This window comes from Limulus polyphemus, unplaced genomic scaffold (genome assembly GCF_000517525.1).
Source record: "Limulus polyphemus unplaced genomic scaffold, Limulus_polyphemus-2.1.2 Scaffold1253, whole genome shotgun sequence".
Classification (NCBI taxonomy): Eukaryota; Metazoa; Arthropoda; class Merostomata; order Xiphosura; family Limulidae; genus Limulus; species Limulus polyphemus.
Window position 1 is genome coordinate 175,354 of NW_013666863.1, and position 8,818 is coordinate 184,171.

The following is an 8,818-nucleotide window of genomic DNA, read 5'->3' on the forward strand; positions in this document are numbered from 1 at the left end:
CCATCACATGAACCAAATAGTCTTTAATGTGTGTTATCTGGTAGGAGCTACCATCACATGAACCAAATAGTCTTTAATGTGTGTTGTCTGGTAGGTGCCACCATCACACCAGACAAATGGTCTTTAATGTGTGTTGTCTGGTAAGTATCACCATCACAGAAGCCAAATGCTCTTTGATATAAAACTGTACACTGACCTCAATATTTCAGATTTCAAATATAGAATCAATACAGAGGCAAAGAGACCTTATGAACCTAATTACAGGTATGATCAAAATGGAGGTATGATAGCATATTCCTGTGGTACAAGAATAGACTTAGAGTCATGAAATAATAAAGAATCACAGCAACTGTTCTGAAAGATTCATGATACACCATCAAACAAGAACCTGATCAGCAACTATTACATTCTGCCTAAAATGGATCCAGTCGATGCTACTTTTCAGGCACAAATCAAATACAAATAACAATATAAATTTTGAGGAATCTTTAATATACAAATCCCAGGTTTTATTTGATATTATGCATTCTTCATCACTATAGCTCTACTTGTATTTAATACTACTTTATAATTACCATGTACATGTAAATGTCTTTGTTGGGTCAATCCTTCAGTTGAACCATGTCATACATGAAACTGTACATGACTTGTATAATATTTGCTATTTTGTTACCATAACAGTTTGAAGGAAACAAAAATCCCTATCAATAATAAAACAACACAAAGCATGACAGATCATTCTCACTCTACCCTGATTGATGAGTTACATAACGACTTTTAAGATTTGGAGCAAATTCCTTTACATCAAATCCAAAAAAAATGTTTGTATTACAACATTATAAGGAGGCCTACTGTATTGCTTTGGTTTGCCCTCCAAAGCAGTACTGAAGATCTGTGATTCAGCAAACCTATAGTTTACTGCAAAGGGATAGCGAATCAAATAACAGATTGGGCCTCTACATCATTCATGGATTATTTTATTTCTTCACTGAAATTTCAAGTTATAAGTTATACAGGAATACCTGTAGTTTGGGGTTACTGTTGAAATGAAAATTATACCAGCTCCATTTTTTACACTATAATTGCCTCAGGTAGTCCCAAGTAGAATGCAAGTTACTATACAAATTTTTTTAAAGTACATGTTATTGATTTGATGAAATGTACCAAATACCAATTGAGTGACAGTATTGAAAAAAAAAAAGTTTTCTTTGAAGCATATTAAATTAAAAGATATATTTTCAGACATTAACTGTGTTTTTAAAAACATCCAAAATAAAAACAAAATATTTTAAGTTAGAGGAATAACTGAAACTTGGATTAATGAATATCCACAATATGCATTAGAGCATTACTGCTTTATAGGTAGTAAAGGATGATCAAATAGAAATGCGATAGGTTATGGAATATACCCTAAAAATGAAGTGATTACTTTTTGAAGTTGAAGATAATGTAGCCAAAATGATGTTTATAGAAGTTGAAGACAAGACTTTTAGTAAACTAATTTGGCACTATTTATCATCCACCTAATGGTAATATTAAATATAAATGTTTTTAGAAGAATATAGTAAATGTTTATGCAAAATAACATACGATAGAAGTTTTCAACATTGTCAAATAGCTTTTTCTCATAATTCCTTTTGAATTTCTTAATCTCTTTTTCAACCAAATCCATTCACTAATGATAAATCTTTTCACATGGCCTCAATTATTTTTCTTAATTTAGAAAAAAAGTTTTTCTTTATTTCAAAATGTAGTAAAACATCAAACCGAATTATGCAATGATCACTCTTTCCTAAATGTTACCCTACTTTAACTCTTGCAACCATATCTTCATTAATGGTTAACAATAAATTTAAAATGGCATTCCCCACGTTTGACTCTCTGACTGTACCAATATGTGGTAATCACATCAAGAAACTTCTCTCTCTCATTAGTTGAGTCCATACAATCCCAATTAATGCATGTAAACTTAGTCTCCCATAATTACTGCATCAATATTCTTATTAGTTACAATCCTGATCTCATTTTCTCATTGACCTTGTTATCTGTTTAAGCAGACTATATCAACTGCCAATTATAAAAATTTCAACCCTTGAAATCTCTGATTGTACCTAATGTAGATGTTTTTCAATAGGACTTTATGGATGAAGGTGAAATATCCTTCAGGGTCTCATCACAGGGGAGAAAACTGAAAAGTGAAGAATGAAATATTGAATCCTACGAGTTGACATATTAAACAATAATTGTTAAGCTTCCATGATCCCAACTACACCAACATTTTATTTTCTTCATAACAGTATAAAAATCATAATCTAAGTATTATCTTCTTAAACTTTTTATTGATGTATGTTACATATACATACACACTTTCTAGCAATACCTCTTATTTTCTCTGCAACATTTTAACACATTTAGGTCTACTAAGAGAATGATCTTATCTAGCTTTTCTGTTAAACTTAATATTCCATTTCATCAAGATTATTAATAAATAAATCAAAGTTAACTACTGATAAGATTGGGCCATTAATGCAATCTCTCCATTAAAAAAACTAGACAGTCAGACAACTTGGAACCAAAAGTAATTGCTTCATTATTTGAATCAATGAATGTCAGAACATGCACAGTTAATTAGCTAGAATCAAGTTGGGAACCTAATTACATCTTTTTCCAAATCCTCCACAATTGTAAGTGAGCAGGTGCATGTGTTTTAGTCAATAAATAGACTTAGGCAGTGCTTAACTGTGCCATGATCACTGTCTTACATCCACTACTGTTAACTGACTGGACTTTGGGTGGAGCATACTTCTACAAAGTATGACAAAAACGACTTGGCTTCCAATAGCAGTACTGGATTGGCACCATGTACTTTTTACACTGGCCATGTATAGCAAGGTTTAATTACCCTGATAAGGGGTATTTTTTAATACACATGACTAAAAATATGGTGAGTGATAAATAATCCTTTGAGACAAATTTGTGTGTGAAATACTCAAGTTTCCAAGTTATTGAAAACCCTGAAAATTAAATCTCTTGACTACTTTTTTTATGTCTTCAGTACCAACAGGCTGCAGTACATCTCTCATACAACATAATACAATTGGTGCTAAAATAAATAAATGATTTCCTGTTAATAAAATCATAAACCTAATACTGATTTGTAATGACAAGAAGAAAAATTGATAAATTATTCTGCACTGAAACAGATGCTGTTCAAGTAACTGGTGATATAAATAGTATCTCAACCATTACTACATTTGTATCCAGGTCAGCCTGACAACTTCCAGTACTAGGTGAAAGGCCTTGACAGCACTGGATATAGCAGATATAGTCCGTGACATATTATTACATTCTTCTTTATTTTGATTCATAAGTTCTTATAACAATATTGCCCTTTACCCATCATGGTGTTCCCATTCATTTCATCTAACACCTATCAGCCTATATCCAGCCATGAGCCCCCAGCTAACCATCATTAGAAAAAGGCAATTAACTTGAGTTACTGATATAACCAATTACCTTTTCAACATCAATTACATCCACTAGTGTCATGTAAAATAATCAATCAATCAAAATTACAATTAAATTGATTAATGTCCAAAACCATAATCAACTGTTATTTCCAAATACTACTGCTTTCAATTATATCAATCATCCAGTAATCAAAGTTACAATGAAGTTGGTTAATGTCACAAGAATAGTGAAGTAACTAAAATTAGTTTTCCAGTTATCCCAAATATCCAGTAGAGTGGTTTTTTGTTTTTGAAGTTTTGACTTACAACACACATACCTAAAACTGTTCCAATATATAAATAATTAATTCACATCAAATCTTATCCATATTGAATAATATTTATGGGTGAAATTTTGTAGAATGGATGGCAACTGACTGTTGTAGAGACACAAGTATAGAGGACGATGTTTCAAAAGTCTTCCGTCTGAAGACGAAAGGCGGAAGACTTTCTAAACATCATCCTCTACACTTGTGTCTCTACAACAGGCAGTTGCCATTCATTCTACAAAATTTTATATGAATACCCTGCCTAAACAATCTATCAAAGAACATTTAGGGGGTTTCTGAAGGTAGTTGAAATTTTACCTCGTAGTTTGTATAATATCTAGAATATTCTAAATAATTTAGGAATGCTCTAGCATACTATTATGTAATATTCTACCACATTTTGGAATATTGTAGCATATTTTAGAATATTCCAAAGTATTTCATGTTATTCAGAATGTTCAAGAACATTATGTATATAAATATTTTCTTCTGTCACCTTTTACTTCTGAAATATTCTGTATGACATGAATGTAGTTTCTAGAATAAGTGTACCGTCTGCCAGTAACCTTGTCTGGAGCAGTAATAAACCAAATCCTAAGTGTTCCAAAGTTGATTTCTGTCAATGTAAATGTGCCAAGCTACTGTTATTGGATAGTTTAAGCTCGCTGGCCATAAGGACATGTCAATTGAAGATTTCATCACAAAGAACAAAACAAACTTCTGTAGGTGCCTTGAAATTCCACCTGGATTTCTGGATTATGAACCCAAGTCATGAGAACTCAAAGAGGACTACAGGGAGGCACTAGAGACAGCGTAATACTTGAATGTAGTAAGTGACGATGCTGAAAGGGATGTGACTCTTTTGAGGAGTATAGTGTAATCATAACAAAGAAAGAACATAAACAATTCCTCCTTCAAGTTATGCAAAATTATAGAAGATGCTTTCCTCACAGCAAAAAGGAAACAATAACAATGTAAAAGTGATCAACCACACCAAAATCATATAATTATACTATTGTGCATGTGATGAAATAATAATATAATTTAAATAAATAATTTATAATGCATAACAAATGTTTTTATATTACATAGTACATATAGTACCAGGCTACTGTAGTTTAGAGCTTCAGTCTCATTAAACAATCTCTAAATATGATACAAAATGGATGAACTTTGACATTTATGTTTTTTTGTACATTAGAACAAAATTAGGGGGTGAAAGCTTCACAGTTTTTAATCTGAAATTTTACCTGCAAATGAAAACTACCTTACTTTCTAGTAGTTAAAATTATGATTAAATCAATTATTACCATGCAAATGATAAACTAATGAAAATTTATGTTTCTGATTATTAGTTTGCAATAATTCCAATTATCCAATAATCAAAATTTGATTAAATCAAATGCCACAAAAGTAATAAACTAAACTAAAATAAGGGTTTCAAACTATTACTACTTTCAATTGGTCCAAGTATCCAAGGAATTAAAATGTTTCCATTATGCTTGTTTTTAAGTATAAAGCTACACAATGGTCTATCTATGTTCTGACCACTGCAAGTATTGAAACTCAATTTGTAACATAAGTTTTTGATCAACTCATGTGAGAATAATCAATCTTTTATTTAGCCATCTCTTGTGAATAATCAATTAATAAACCCAATGATTAATTGATTAGAAAATTCTACTAACTGCCCAGCTCTACTCATCAAAGCCTCTCTTGACATCCCCTAATCCTGCTATGTCTACTATGCCTCATGACAATCTATTCCAAAGGTATACCACCCTGTTTGAAAAATAAAATTGCTTAATTTGAAAATGGCTTCAACACTCTAAAATCTTCATTTATTTTCCCTAGTCCTACCATTCTTATCATTAAACACACACACACACACACCAAAAAAGAAGATGTATCAATCCTGTCTATCTCCTTTATACTTTTAAACACTTTAATCTCTCACCCTTCTTTTCTCAAGATAAAATAAATTTAAGAATTTTTACCTATCCTCATATGGCAGTTCTTTTATCTCCAGAATCATCCTAGCAGCCCTTCTTTGCACCTTTTCTGACAACTCGATGACCTTCTTAAAATAAAGAGCCCAAGACAAAAAAAACCCATCCACTTTTTAAAATAATTCTTAATATCAGTTCTCTCCAAGTATAACCAAGTTTCAGTAGTTTACATTATATCACAGATTCCCTTGTCAACTAGACCCCAAACTTATGCATAATCTTACACTTATTATAATTAAATACCACCTGCTGTTTCTCTCCACAAAATCACAGCAAACTCCTCCTTAAATCCACTCAAACATAATATTTTTATATCAGCAAACTTTTAACCAATTTCCAATTATGCTATATGGTAAAGGCTCCAAAAAGTTCTGCTCAGCTTTAAAAAAGGAATGATTTCTGGACACCATGGAAACCAAAACTGCCTATGTAAAAAAAAACAACTAGTGCTCAGAGGAGTTTGTAGTCAACCCAGAATAATGAAAAACTAAACAGAACAATGTCCTTTAAGTCCACGGAAAATGTTACTATTTACTATGCTTAATAGGTTACTTGGCAATTTTTTATCTTTACTTTAGTATAATAAACCTCAACCCAAATTGTTAGATTTCTTATCATTTCTGACAAACGAAATAGCTCCTTTCCTTCTTTTGATAGTATTATTTCATGGTCACATAAACCTTTAAACATTGTGAAATAACAACATAACACTTTTATAATTTTAATTTAACCAAGGTTGTGTAATATCAGTGATACCTAACATGCTAATAATAATAACAGTAACAGTAATCACAGTATTTACTTCCAATTTAATTGGGCATTTTCTAGAAGTTACTTATTGTAAGTTGTATGACCTTTACTTTTATAAGTCACAAAAATCATTATTTTCTATTGTATCATCTATACGTTTTAGCCCATTATTTCTAAACTTAAAGCTAAATTTTGGAATACAATTCATGACCTACCAAAAGATTTTATTTACTTATACTGAAACGAAGTGTGATTTCTGGGTGTGATTTTTCCACTACCTACACGTCCTGGCTAGGCTAAGGTCTAGTACTACGTAGTAAACTTGTAAATGGCTTGCAGTTTTCACTTTCAATAAAATAAGCTGCAATTAAAGAAAATGAATGTATTTATAACACTTCAGTAAGTTAAAAAGAAGTACTTACACCAATTATATGTTCCTCAAAACAAAACAAATTCCAAAAACGACTTTACGACTGCCATAAATGATTTAAAAAACAACAACAAATCGCCATTACAAACTGCAGTGTGACTTTAGTGCCATCTGTGTTTAGTTACTAAAGCAAGAAAAAATAATATAAATAAAATAAAACACGCAAATCAAGGAACATGTAAACATTTGAATATAACTTCTTTAACTAAAATGTAGTGTGTTGAGTCACATGAATTGCTATGTTTTATTAATGAGTAACGATTTTTTAATGGAATTTTGTTTCAAGAATGTTAAATTAAGCAAAATAGTCACATGAGTATTTATTAAAAATACAGTACTGTAAGCGTAAAACACTGTAGTGGATTGAAAGCATTTATACTGTTGCGTCATCGAGTCACGTGACTACTGTGACGCAACGTTTCTGGAACTATCATGTACTTTGGCGAATGTTCTACTTCTTACTAGATATAGGGTAGGCTGGTATATAAAAGAGGGGAAGGTAATGTGTGTGTAGATAGTGAGTAATTGATCTGCGGTCAGAGTATTATTGACGTTCGTTGCTATAGCGTTTGTTTAGCGCGATTGTTGAAGTTGAGTGTATCGGTTAAGTTATATTCGGAAAGAATAAACCAGTTTTATTAAGTAAAGACTTGTGTCGCTTAAGTTTCGTCGGTACGAAGTTACGGAAAATCAATTAACAAACGGAGACGTAACAATACCTTTGCTCTGACAATTAATTCTTTAAAGTCCATAATATGCAGACAAGTTTTATCTAGTAGTTTGAAAAAAGTTCTAGTTTTCTTTGTTTGTTTTACAATTTCGCGCCAAGCTACATAGGAGGTTATATATGAATAGCCGACCCTAATTTTTTATCTCGTAGACCAGAGGGAAGTTAGCTAGTAAAAAGAATTCACCGCCAACTCGAATAATAGGATTTGAACATCTCCTTTGAACAAATATTTCCTGCCCTTTAAATAACAAAACTCGAGCCCTGACCACATTAACCTTAAAAACAATACACAGAATCAAATTTTTTTTATAACTGAGTTGAAAAACGAATGATATAACTAGTTTTCGTTATACTAAAAGTATGGAATGCAAAGAAACTGACATTTATTTGTTTTCTTTTAAAACTCTTTAATATTATTATTGTTGTAATGTTATTTTTTGTTGGCGGTTTCCTTTAAATTTTATGGTGAAAATAATTCTAAGTTCGGTCCACGTAAACGATAACAAATTAGTTTATTTCTTCTTTCACGTTTTTACATGCTTGAACATTGTGATAACGTTTAGGGCATGTTTACAAATGACGTTTATAAAATATTTTGGACACCATGAAGCCGTGAAGTATGTACAACCCAAAGTCATTATGAATATAAAAACACATTTAGTTTGCTACACTTGACGGGTTTGTTAAATATGTAACGTCATCTATTAGAGATGCAATTAACTATAGTGTGACCATGTTTGAATTACGGTGTGCATTGGACAAAATTTTCTATTATAAAACATATAAGTGCGTCTTTAAGTTTATGAAGGTACATTACTTGAAGTACTTAATGACTGAAAAACTTGAATTCAACAAACAAATAAATACATTACAGGATTAGTCAAAACAATCATCAGAAGTATTATATCTTTTTTTTTGGTACAGTACAAGTATACAGGGGCTTAACTTTGGTTTCAAAAGAGTAGTGGACAATTTATGTAGCTAAAGCATGGGAACTATTTTATATAAAATAAAACTTATCATGTCTGCTATAGTGACTTGTGATTATACTAGTACATTATTATATATAATAGTACATTATATAGTATAATGTACTACATTATATAGTACATTATATAGTA

The 8,818-nt window shown here is 31.1% G+C and overlaps 1 protein-coding gene across 6 annotated transcripts in view; it reads right to left on the bottom strand.

Annotated features, from left to right (window-relative positions):
* Positions 1 to 7,031, bottom strand: part of LOC106462791 (EH domain-binding protein 1-like) — a 143,550-nt gene extending 136,519 nt beyond the window's left edge. For 2 of the 6 annotated variants that reach the window (XM_022390136.1, XM_013922753.2), the window contains exon 1: positions 6,960 to 7,031. The gene's annotated coding sequence lies outside the window, so the exon portion shown is untranslated. The other 4 variants (XM_022390132.1, XM_022390133.1, XM_022390135.1 and 1 more) reach the window with 4 other exon arrangements.
* Between the last annotated feature and the right edge of the window lie 1,787 nt (positions 7,032 to 8,818).